Genomic DNA, 10162 nt, shown 5'->3' on the forward strand with positions numbered 1-10162 from the left:
GCCACTGCTCTGATATTGGCTCTTTACTGTGGTATATTGATTGCATTAATAGTTTCAATTTGCACCATCTCTTTTGGTTGAGCCCTCCCACTTTGGCTCTGGGCTTAGCCATGTGACTTGCTTTGACCAATGGGACCACAGTCAGCTAGGTGTGAGCAAAGACTTGAGAAATGGCTTGCATATCCTCCTTTCTGATGAGAACATGAGAACATGCCCAGTTTAACCTGCTAGAGAGATAAGACTACCTGGATGGATAAGATAACCTACCTGGAGAAGAACTGAGTCTTCTGAGGTGAGGCCATCCAAGAAACAGCCAGCTCCCAAGGTCAACTGAATCTGGTGCAGATCATCAGAAATAACTGCCCAGTGGACCCATATACTCATGATACATAATAAGTGGATATAGCTTTAAACCATTAATTTCCAAGGTCTTTTTGTTTGCAGCAAAAATTGACACTCTCCCTAGGAATAACTTCCTAGCTCTGGCGGAAGTCAACTTCAGGAATAGGTTCCCCATGCTGCTGCTTATGAAACAGGTAAGCTTCCCTAACTCTTATTGTCTTACTTTCTGCCTGTACATTTTCCTCATTGCTTTGCTTTGAGTGATTAACCAGCACAAACCACCTTGGACCTACTCACTTGGAGTCTGACCTTCTTTACTGACTGGTGGCGGGGAGGAAAAAAAATTACTCTATCCTGTAAGTTTTTCTACCTGGTCTAAGAATTAAATTGACATGAGACAGATTACCAGGAGAAAATCAAACAAGTTTAATGACATGTAAACTTCCTGTATCCATGGAAGACACCCAGTAAAACTGGGTAATTCTTCAAAATAGCTGAAGCCATCACCTTAAATATCATTTCCAGCTAACGACAAAATAAGATGTTGGGGGTATGGAGTAAGTTATGGGAGCTTACCAGGAGAAGTATGGTAAACAAAGATAAACACAGATTTAAGTTTAGGCTTTCTCCACTGGGAACAGTGTCTAGAGATTTAGAGTCATCCCCTCTTCCAGTTATGAGGGAGAAGACCTTACAAATAGAGATTGCCCTTATACATGCAAATGTCCCTTACAAAAAGGTAATTTCTACTCAATTTTCAGAGCTTCTCCTGTGTCTGCAGTTTCTTAAAAATAACCAGTTTAGAATAATCAATATGCCAAAGAAGCATATCGTAGAGTGGCAAATTTGCTTCCCTGTGGATTCCAAGAACTGAAATGAGGAACTTAAAGTAATCAAAGAAATGGGCAGTGTTTTTTAAAAAGTGAGTTTTAAGATCACTGTAGTACTAAATTATACCCACTTTAAATGTGCTTATGTTTTTCTCAGGAGTATTTGTATTCTGCTCATGTTAATTCTCCAATTGTTTCAGAGTAACTGCACTATTCCAGACCTTCAATCCCACCTACCTTTCTTGGAAATGACACTGCTGCCACCTACTATGAATGGGAGACAGAAACCTGGGACAGATTCCCCAGGGTATGTAGACATAAATATATTCTCTCCATCCTGCTCTCAAAACTCTTAATTTTATTTTTTCTTCTTAATATTCTTTCATACAAGGTTAAGCTTTTCCATTTCCCTACCAATACTTTACCTTTTCAATTTAACACGTTCTAATCTTATTTTCATGACTCTATGCTATACTGAAGGTAAAATAATGATCAGCTATTTGTGAAATCCAGTGACTTTTTGTCAGTGCTCACACTTCTTGAACTTTATTGAATATTTAATGTCATTGGATACCTCTATCTTCTTCCTGAGCCATTTTGTTATGTTTGGCTTTTGTGCCAATACATTCCACTGTGACTCCTTTAATGGATCTTTCATGGCTCTTCCCTCTCCACCTGTCTCTAAGTGTAAAATTTCCCTAAGGTTAAGTCATTGGCTCTCTATCTTCTTTTCTTTATATTTTCTTCCAAAAGTATATTCCTCAGTTTCTCAATCTCACACCCATTTCACCCCAAGACTGTTAGGGTTCAACCTATCACAATGTGCTCATCCTGCTTACCAAATATGTGCTTCAGTATTCAGGTGAGTCATACTGACTAGACAACTGCAGAATAAAACCTAAATCATTTTTTTCCTTAGTATTCAATTCAATGTGTTATAGCCAAAATAATTTTATCTGGACCTATAACATTATAAGGCACATAAATTATGTTTTTTTATTTAAAAAAGCAAATCAAACCATGAAACTGCCAAATTCAAAGGCCTACGAGTCTTCTCTTTAGTGTATAGAGATGAATCTGCTGTTTCTGAATATACTCACATCTACTCCACTTATATTTCTGTTCAGTCAGGAAAACGACTCTCTGGCTTTGCTTTGTTTCCTGATGCAGCACAACAGGGCATGCCAGAGAACTCTGTAGGGAAGGCTCAAAAGTAAATGAATTTTATTCACATACTGAATGGTTTTATTTGGTATTTCCACTCTGGCTCTTTCATGTAATGTCTCCTTTCTTTTGTTCTGTGTTGTTAATGCATAGTCTCTGATGCTGAATGTGCCCTGGAGAGAGATGTGGATGCTCACAATGGCCCAGCATGGTTCTTGGCACTGGTGCTTGGGGGAGGCAGGGGGACTACAGAGCCTGAGGAGATAAGTAAGCAGCAAGCTGCTGGCTTCCAAGTGGTGCAGAGTGGCTCCAAGTCTTCCTATGTGACTCATCACTCTTCAGAGTTTTTCCTAAAGTTCAAGGCTAAGTAGACAAATCTTGTCCACAGATGAACTTATAACAGAGCTTTTATTCTTTTACTGGGTCTCAGCTTCTCCCTATTTATGTCAATCATTCTGATCACTGAAATTTATACAGTATTGCTGCATATGATTTTGTTTCATTTTCCTGTAAATGTAGAAAGTGATTAAAACAAGACTCATCCTGTAGTACTTGAATTCAAGCAATAAAGGCTCATGGCAACAACAGCAGAGTAAGCATCAATGATTCACACCGTGAGATGAAGGGAGCTTGAATTATAGCGCACTAATAAAATAATGATTCCTTCCCATAATGTGATCATGATCCCATCAATGAACTAACAATGATTCAAGGGCCTTCTAAAATCACTTTTGGCATTTACTTACATTGTGTATCTGGCTTCTTTATCAATTTGAGGGACTAGGCTTTCTGTTAGCATGCTTGAAAATGCTGTTAGTATGAACTGTAGACCAGGAGCTTCAGCATCACTTTGGACTTTTAGAAATGCAGAGTTTCTTTATTTTATTTTATTTTTTCAGAATTTCAATCCCAGTCCAAACTAATGAACAGAAACTTGCATTTTCACAAGATTTTAGGTGATATGTATGCTTATGTTTTAATTTTGAAAACAATATTCTAAGGCATTAAGTCTATATTCTAAATTTCATTCATTGATACTTCAATCTAGTAACCTTTCTTGTCTCCTAATATGTTTTTTTCTTCCTGAACTTTGAGAGAAAATCGCCCAACCACATATATTTAGTTGCATTCAGGACTTCTCGGTCACAGTGATTAGAATTATTATTAACATTAGAATGAGTATCAGTCAGATCATGCTGAAAATATCTGAATGCAAACCAATGAGAATCTATTTCTAAATCCTTAGTTGACTATTTGGTAAACTGGTTCAGAGCACTCTGTCTCTTTCCCTCTCTGTCTCTGTCTCTGTCTCTCACAGGCACACACACACACAGAGCCAATGGGCATGAGGAAGTCAAGTTTTCTAGTTCCAAGTACAGGTTAAACATTATGTTTGAGGCACACTTTAACTGACACAGTAATTTTAGGAGCCCAAATGCAAGAATAGAAGTGGTTCTTTTTAAAATTTAATTAATAAATTAATTTCATTTATTTCTTTTTTTAAGAGAAATGGTTCTAATAAAATTCTCTTGCTAGATCACCTGGTTTAGGAAAATTGTTTCCCAACAGGCCATTGTTCTTGCAATGATATCTCATCCAAAAAGAGAAATGCTTGATCAAACTCATAACTACAACTCAACACAGTTAAGTGAAACCCCCAACATAAGTTTCAGGGTAACCTTTATTTATATAGAAAGAGCAAAACACTATTGATAATCCTTTTTTTGCCTCCATCTGTGAGAGGGGTGCTTTAGAGAGGTTTGAAAGTACAATTTTTGTCCAAGACTCACTCAGCCTATAATGTTAATTGTGGTGAATTTTTAAACTGACATGGAGGCTGAGCTGGAAGGATGTCTCTTTTCCAGCAGAAGAGAAAAAAGTTTACAGCACTAGAATGGCCATCTGGATTACAGATCCAAACATCAGAGAGGGAGCAACAACTTCCATTACTAGGGATTCACGGGTCTCCTAACTCCATTTCAGGGATCTTGGTTGCAAGTCAAGGAAGTCCTAGAAAAACAAGTAGGACATTTAAAAAGAATCCAAGGATATCATATGGAAATGCCTTCAATTTGATGACTTCACTTATTCCTGAATTCATTTATGTATTTGTTCAATAAATAGATATTAAGGGCCTTTTATCTGTTTAGCATTGTTCTATGTACTGAGTTTATAGCAGTGATCAAATTGGACAAATATAACTGCCATCTATGGCTTAACAGCTTTCTAGTAGGAAGCCACTGGAGGGTTTTGAGTGGAGGTGTGACATGATTTGGCTTGCAGTTTAGGAACATCCCTCTGGCTGCTCTGTTGAGAAGAGATTTCATTTATTAAATGGAATTGATTAGTGGACTACCAAAGACATCAGTGTGAGGCCTTTTCTATGTCCATCTAGGCTTTTGATTGAGTATATATTTTTAGATCTAGTTGCTTATGACTCCAGAACAATTCACTCATGATAGCTCTTTTCATTGAACATATTCTATTAGAGTTAAAGACAAGAAAACTCTTCTCCAGAAAACATTACTTAAATTTTATTTTGAGTAATAGACTTTTCTTTATGTAGGATGGTGTCAGGTTGAATGACTGGTGCAGACTACTGTAAAAAAATCTTCCTAAAAATTAGTGTAGCTGCTCAATGTCTCCTGGGACTTCCCATCAGACTTTTTGTTAAAAATTCAAGTCTTGATCTCTTTATATACTAGCTTGCATGAGTAATAGATTTGGGGATTAAGGAGGGGGGAACATTTGTTGATAGCATTTTATGTACCAGAGACTTTATACACATCCTTTCATTTAATCTTCATGCCAATATTGGGCAGTGGTAGATAATGTTATTCTTGACTCACAAATGTGGAATATGAGCTCAGAGTGGTTAAGTATTTTCCCTTATTCACAACTAGATATTGGCAAGAGTAGAATTGGGAAACCAAGCTGTCTTCTTGGGATTAACACTATACTACATCAGTGAAGACTATTGCTGTATACCTTGGGCACTGCTATTGGGCTTCTCACCATTACTACAACATTTCAAATTAATTAAATGTATATATAGATTTAAGACTCTTACATCTCTTACTATTCTGTAATTCAGGTCATACAAGCAACTCTCCATCTTAAATTGTTTGTTATGTAATATTCCTGTTAAAAGCCTGGCTGTCACAGTTGATATTTGATGGGGCAACATGTGAGTGATTGTTGGCTATTAGGATGGCTACTGTCAAAAGAAAATGTCAAGTGTTGGTGAAGATGTGAAGAAATGAAAACCCTTGTACACTGTTTGGTGGGAATGTAAAGTGCTTTAGCCATTATGGAAAACATAATGGAGGTTCCTCAAAGAATTATAAATAGCTAAAATTAAAAATTATATGACCTAGCAATCCCACTCCTGGGTATATATTCAAAATAACTGAAAGCAGGATTTTAGAGAAGTATTTACATACTCTTGTTTATTACAGTATTACTCACAGTAGCCAAGAAGAGGTCAAAGCCACTCAAATGTCCATTGGTGGATGAATAGATAAAGAAAATGTGGTATATATATATATTCACAATGGAATATTATTCAATCTTAAAAAAGATTGTCTTATGCTGCCATATGCTACACATGGATGAACTTGAAGACATTATGCTAAGGGAAGCAAGCCAGTCATAAGGGCAAGTGCTGTATGATGCTACTCATATGAACTGACTAAATTAGTCAAAATCATAGAAACAGAAAGTAGGAAGGTGGCTGTCAAAGGTTAAAGGGAGGGGGGTGAGGAGAGAATTAGTATTCATTGGGTATTTGCATTTTAGTTTTACAAGATAAAAAAGTTCTAGGGATTTGTTGCACAACAGTTAGAGCATACTTAACACTACTGTACTATACACATAAAATGATTACAATAGGAAATTTACTGTTGCGTAATTTTTTGCCACAACAAAAAAATCCAGAAAAAAAGTTACCTACTGATTAGTTGCCACTTAAATATATAGGACAAAGTATTTCCACTCTCAATTTGCAACAGGCTCGTGAATAAAGAATATCTGTTATTGCGACACACAGAATACACATAGAAGCTCTATAAAAGCTTCTCTTATATAGTCTCTGTTTTAAACAACTGATTTTAAGGCTATGTCTGAACTTACTCAGTATGATGTAGCTTTCTGATGGAATTGGTGTTATTTTAGATGCAAGATAAGAAAATAAAGTGTTTACCATTAAAAAAAAGAAGTGATCGCTGAAGACAGTCATTTGTCTGTATTCGCTAAGATCTACCTTGTATATCAAGTTTGGCCTCTTAAATGCTATATACCTGGAACATATTGGTGTTTAACCTTCTATAAAAGTGGTTGGACAAATCTCTAAAACAGCAACATGTTTTTTTGTCTTTATCCAAGGTCAACCTAAGAAATGACTTTATGAAGAGTACTTTTCCATCATTTGTAAATTGTTATTGAATACAGTGTTTGTTACATAATCCTAATATTTCTGATTTTTAAAAGTTGACATTCAATCCTTCTGATTTTTCTGACTTTGGATAGGTTTGTCTACTTCTGTTATATAATATTTTTCTTCATTTATTATAAAATGAGAATGATACCACTCATTGTATTTACTTTTCACTTATCTTTCAGGAAGCTCAGATTATGTTTTTATAATGTTTTATAATTTCTTACTTTAGTTTTCTGATATCATCACTATTAAGCATTACATTTTTAGCTTGTATTTTATTGTGAAGTAACTTTAACCCTGTCATGAATTTGGGCAGCCTGGGTGGCTCAGCGGTTTAGCACCGCCTTTGGCCTAGAGTGTGACCCTGGAGACCCAGGATGTAGTCCCATGTCGAGCTCCCTGCGTGGAGCCTGCTTCTCCCTCTGCCATGTCTGTGCCTCTCTCTCTCTCTCTCTCTCTCTCTCTCTCTGTGTGTGTGTCTCTCATGAATAAATAAATAAAATCTTAAAAAACAAACCTTGTCATGAATTTAACAAAATGAAATTTCCGGACTTGTAGACCTTATCAAACCAAGGTCTCCAAACTTGTCACATTGGAAGGCTTTCATTCATTTGCAGTTGCCTATCGAAGCATTTCTCAAATGTATAAAAACTGTCCTTAAAGGTAGAAAGAATGAATAAAATCCTGAAGGGATTGGGACTGTATCTCAAATAGCCCACTGTAGGCGTCATATTCCTTTGTAGATCCATGTTTTATCACTTCCATAGTATCTGGATTTTTTAAAGAGAAAAAGATAATTTTAAAATCACTTACCAGTCAAAATATTAAACAATTTCTCTTCAAATCCTTGAACAAAATTAATATGCAAGGTAGATGTACTGTCTTTATCCTGTGACTTTGAAACCCCTTCAATCTCAATATGAAATATGTTACAAAGGAGAAATTAAGAACTGAAAGGAAACTTGGATATGACCTTTCCCAATCCTTCCTTTGTTTTCCATGTAATGCAAGTTAGGTTAAAAAAAAAAAAAAAGGTTCAAACAAGATCACCCAAAATAGAATTTGTTTCTGGTCCCCTGCCCTATGGGACTACCTATTGTACAACTTGCCTCATTCTTTGTGTCCTGTTAAATCACACAAAGAGGCTGGATCAGATGATCTCCAGCTTCCTTTCCGGCTCAACTATTTTGTTTTCCTATTTCTGAAAGCCATGATCATTTTGGGCTTCAATAATGTAAGTAGAGATAAAAAAATAACGGATGCTAATGGCTGCTCTGAAGATGTCCAAAGTTATACACTCTAAACACATGATTCTCATGTGACTATTTCAAAGGATGCAGTAATATTCCTAGATTATGCTGCACACCAATATGTGTGAAAGTTTACCTTTTAATGTCAATTTTCTATCCCTCTTTATTTCTATTTCAGAAAGAGAGAAAGACATCGACAGGGGATATGATCTGTATATATCAGTTTCTGGAAACACATTCAAGTCTCTGAGCCATAATCCCTCAGGCAGTGCTGTCCAATAGAACTTTCTGTAGGGATGGCAATGCTTGTATCTGTCTTGTGCAGCAAAATGGCAGCCACTGGCCTCATGTAACTATTGAGCACATAGAATATGGCTAATGCATTTGAAGAACTGAATTTGAAGTTTTATTTAATTTTAATTAATTAATTAAATTTCACATATGGCTACTAGTGACTACTGTACTGTACAGCACAATATCAGAGTCTGATAGTGGAAGAGAGAGGTTTGAGGAATGAGTTGATCAACTTTAAAAACATTGGTACAAAGAGCAAGTTATAAAGAGGTAATTTTTTGTTTTTTTGCAGGATTTTCAGAAATATATATATTAATCACTATTAATCATACTAAGGAAAATCTCAGAAGAAGAAATATCTTTATATTTTTCTTTAAAAAAAGACAGTTAAGTGAGTCATAAAATTAACTTTCTTATAGAAAAAAAAAGTGAGCACTACTGCCATCTTGTGGATTCTGGATGATGGGACATGGACAGGCCCAGACCGCGCTCATTAACAAGCTGTGAGGTTGAGGCCATGCTCACAATAGCCTTTCAGTTACATCTTTTGAATGTCGGAAGATGAATTATAGTCACAGAGCCTCAAAGAATATCCACATGACAAAAATCAATTTTATAAAAAATAAATCATCTTTTAGCTTTAAGTGACTGATACAGAGTGTGCAAGTTCCTGAATTCAGTAACAATGAGACTGAACAAAATCAAAGTTGACTCCTGTTTTGCTTCATTTACACAATAAACCATTAAAACATTTACCCAATGTCCTCTTTTACCTCTTTAAAGTATCATGGCAAAGAGGATACAAGAAAGTATTTAGAAAGTTTTCAGGATTCTTGAATCAAAATAAAACTTTTTCTGTACCATTTTTTTGTTTGTTTCAAGTTTTTATTTAAACTCCAGTTAGTTAATCTATAACTTGGTATTAGTTTCAGGAGTAGAATTTAGTGATTTATCTGTTGCGTATAACACCTAGTGTTCATCACAAGTGCCTCCTTAATGCCCTTCACCCATCTACCCCATCCCCTTACATACCTCCACTGCAGCGACCCTCAGTTTGTTCTCTTTAGTTAAGAATCTGTTTTGTGGTTTGTCTCTCTCTTTTTCCCTCCATGTTCATCTGCTTCATTTCTTAAATTCCACACACGAGTGAAAGCATATGGTATTTGTTTATGTACCTTCTTATTTTAAATTTCTGAAAATGTTTCTGATTCTCAGTCATGGTACTATTTGCTCAAACACACACATACATGCACACACACCTGTAGTAATTCATTTTCCTTTCTCTCATCCTATATTCTTCTCATTATAAGAATTGTAAGACCCTTTAGTGTAGAAATTTGGCCTTGGTAGCATGGTGCTGGTCAAATATTAATTATAATTTATACACATTAATTGATTTGTTTTCTGGATATCTTCTTATTAACACTTTCACAAATACTCCCTTGGCACAACTAAGGATATGGAGATTGCTTTTATTCTAGACAATGCTCATCTATAAAAAGGTAACACAAATAATTCTGTACACAGGACAGGGATGAGAAGGACAGAGATATATAATTACAATAGGGTGTAGGGAAGAAGAGATGACTATATATATTTTATTCCTTCCCATTTAGCTCTGGAATAGTGCTGATTGATATTGGAGACATTTTCCTAAATATAGTGCCAATAAGTGGCTTTAAAATTTTTTTATTTGGCAATATCAAAGTAGCCATTTTGTTAGGGTAATTCATAAGCCTGAATTTGAGGAAAGGGAAGAAGAGGGAAAGGAAGAAGTTGTAATTAATGGGAAACCCTGAATTCAGAATTCTGGAAATTTAATCTGGAAAGTAGTAATTATACAC

At 35.6% G+C, this 10162-nt stretch overlaps 1 long non-coding RNA gene across 1 annotated transcript; it reads left to right on the forward strand.

Annotated features, from left to right (window-relative positions):
• The first annotated feature begins 204 nt into the window (after window positions 1-204).
• LOC121481318 lies at window positions 205-7203 on the forward strand. The gene is made up of 4 exons (XR_005985255.1): window positions 205-292; window positions 445-536; window positions 1373-1479; window positions 2490-7203. It is a non-coding gene; the product is annotated as an uncharacterized LOC121481318 (long non-coding RNA).
• Window positions 7204-10162: the final 2959 nt, after the last annotated feature.

The sequence above is a fragment of the Vulpes lagopus genome, chromosome 2, assembly GCF_018345385.1.
Source record: "Vulpes lagopus strain Blue_001 chromosome 2, ASM1834538v1, whole genome shotgun sequence".
NCBI lineage: Eukaryota > Metazoa > Chordata > Mammalia > Carnivora > Canidae > Vulpes > Vulpes lagopus.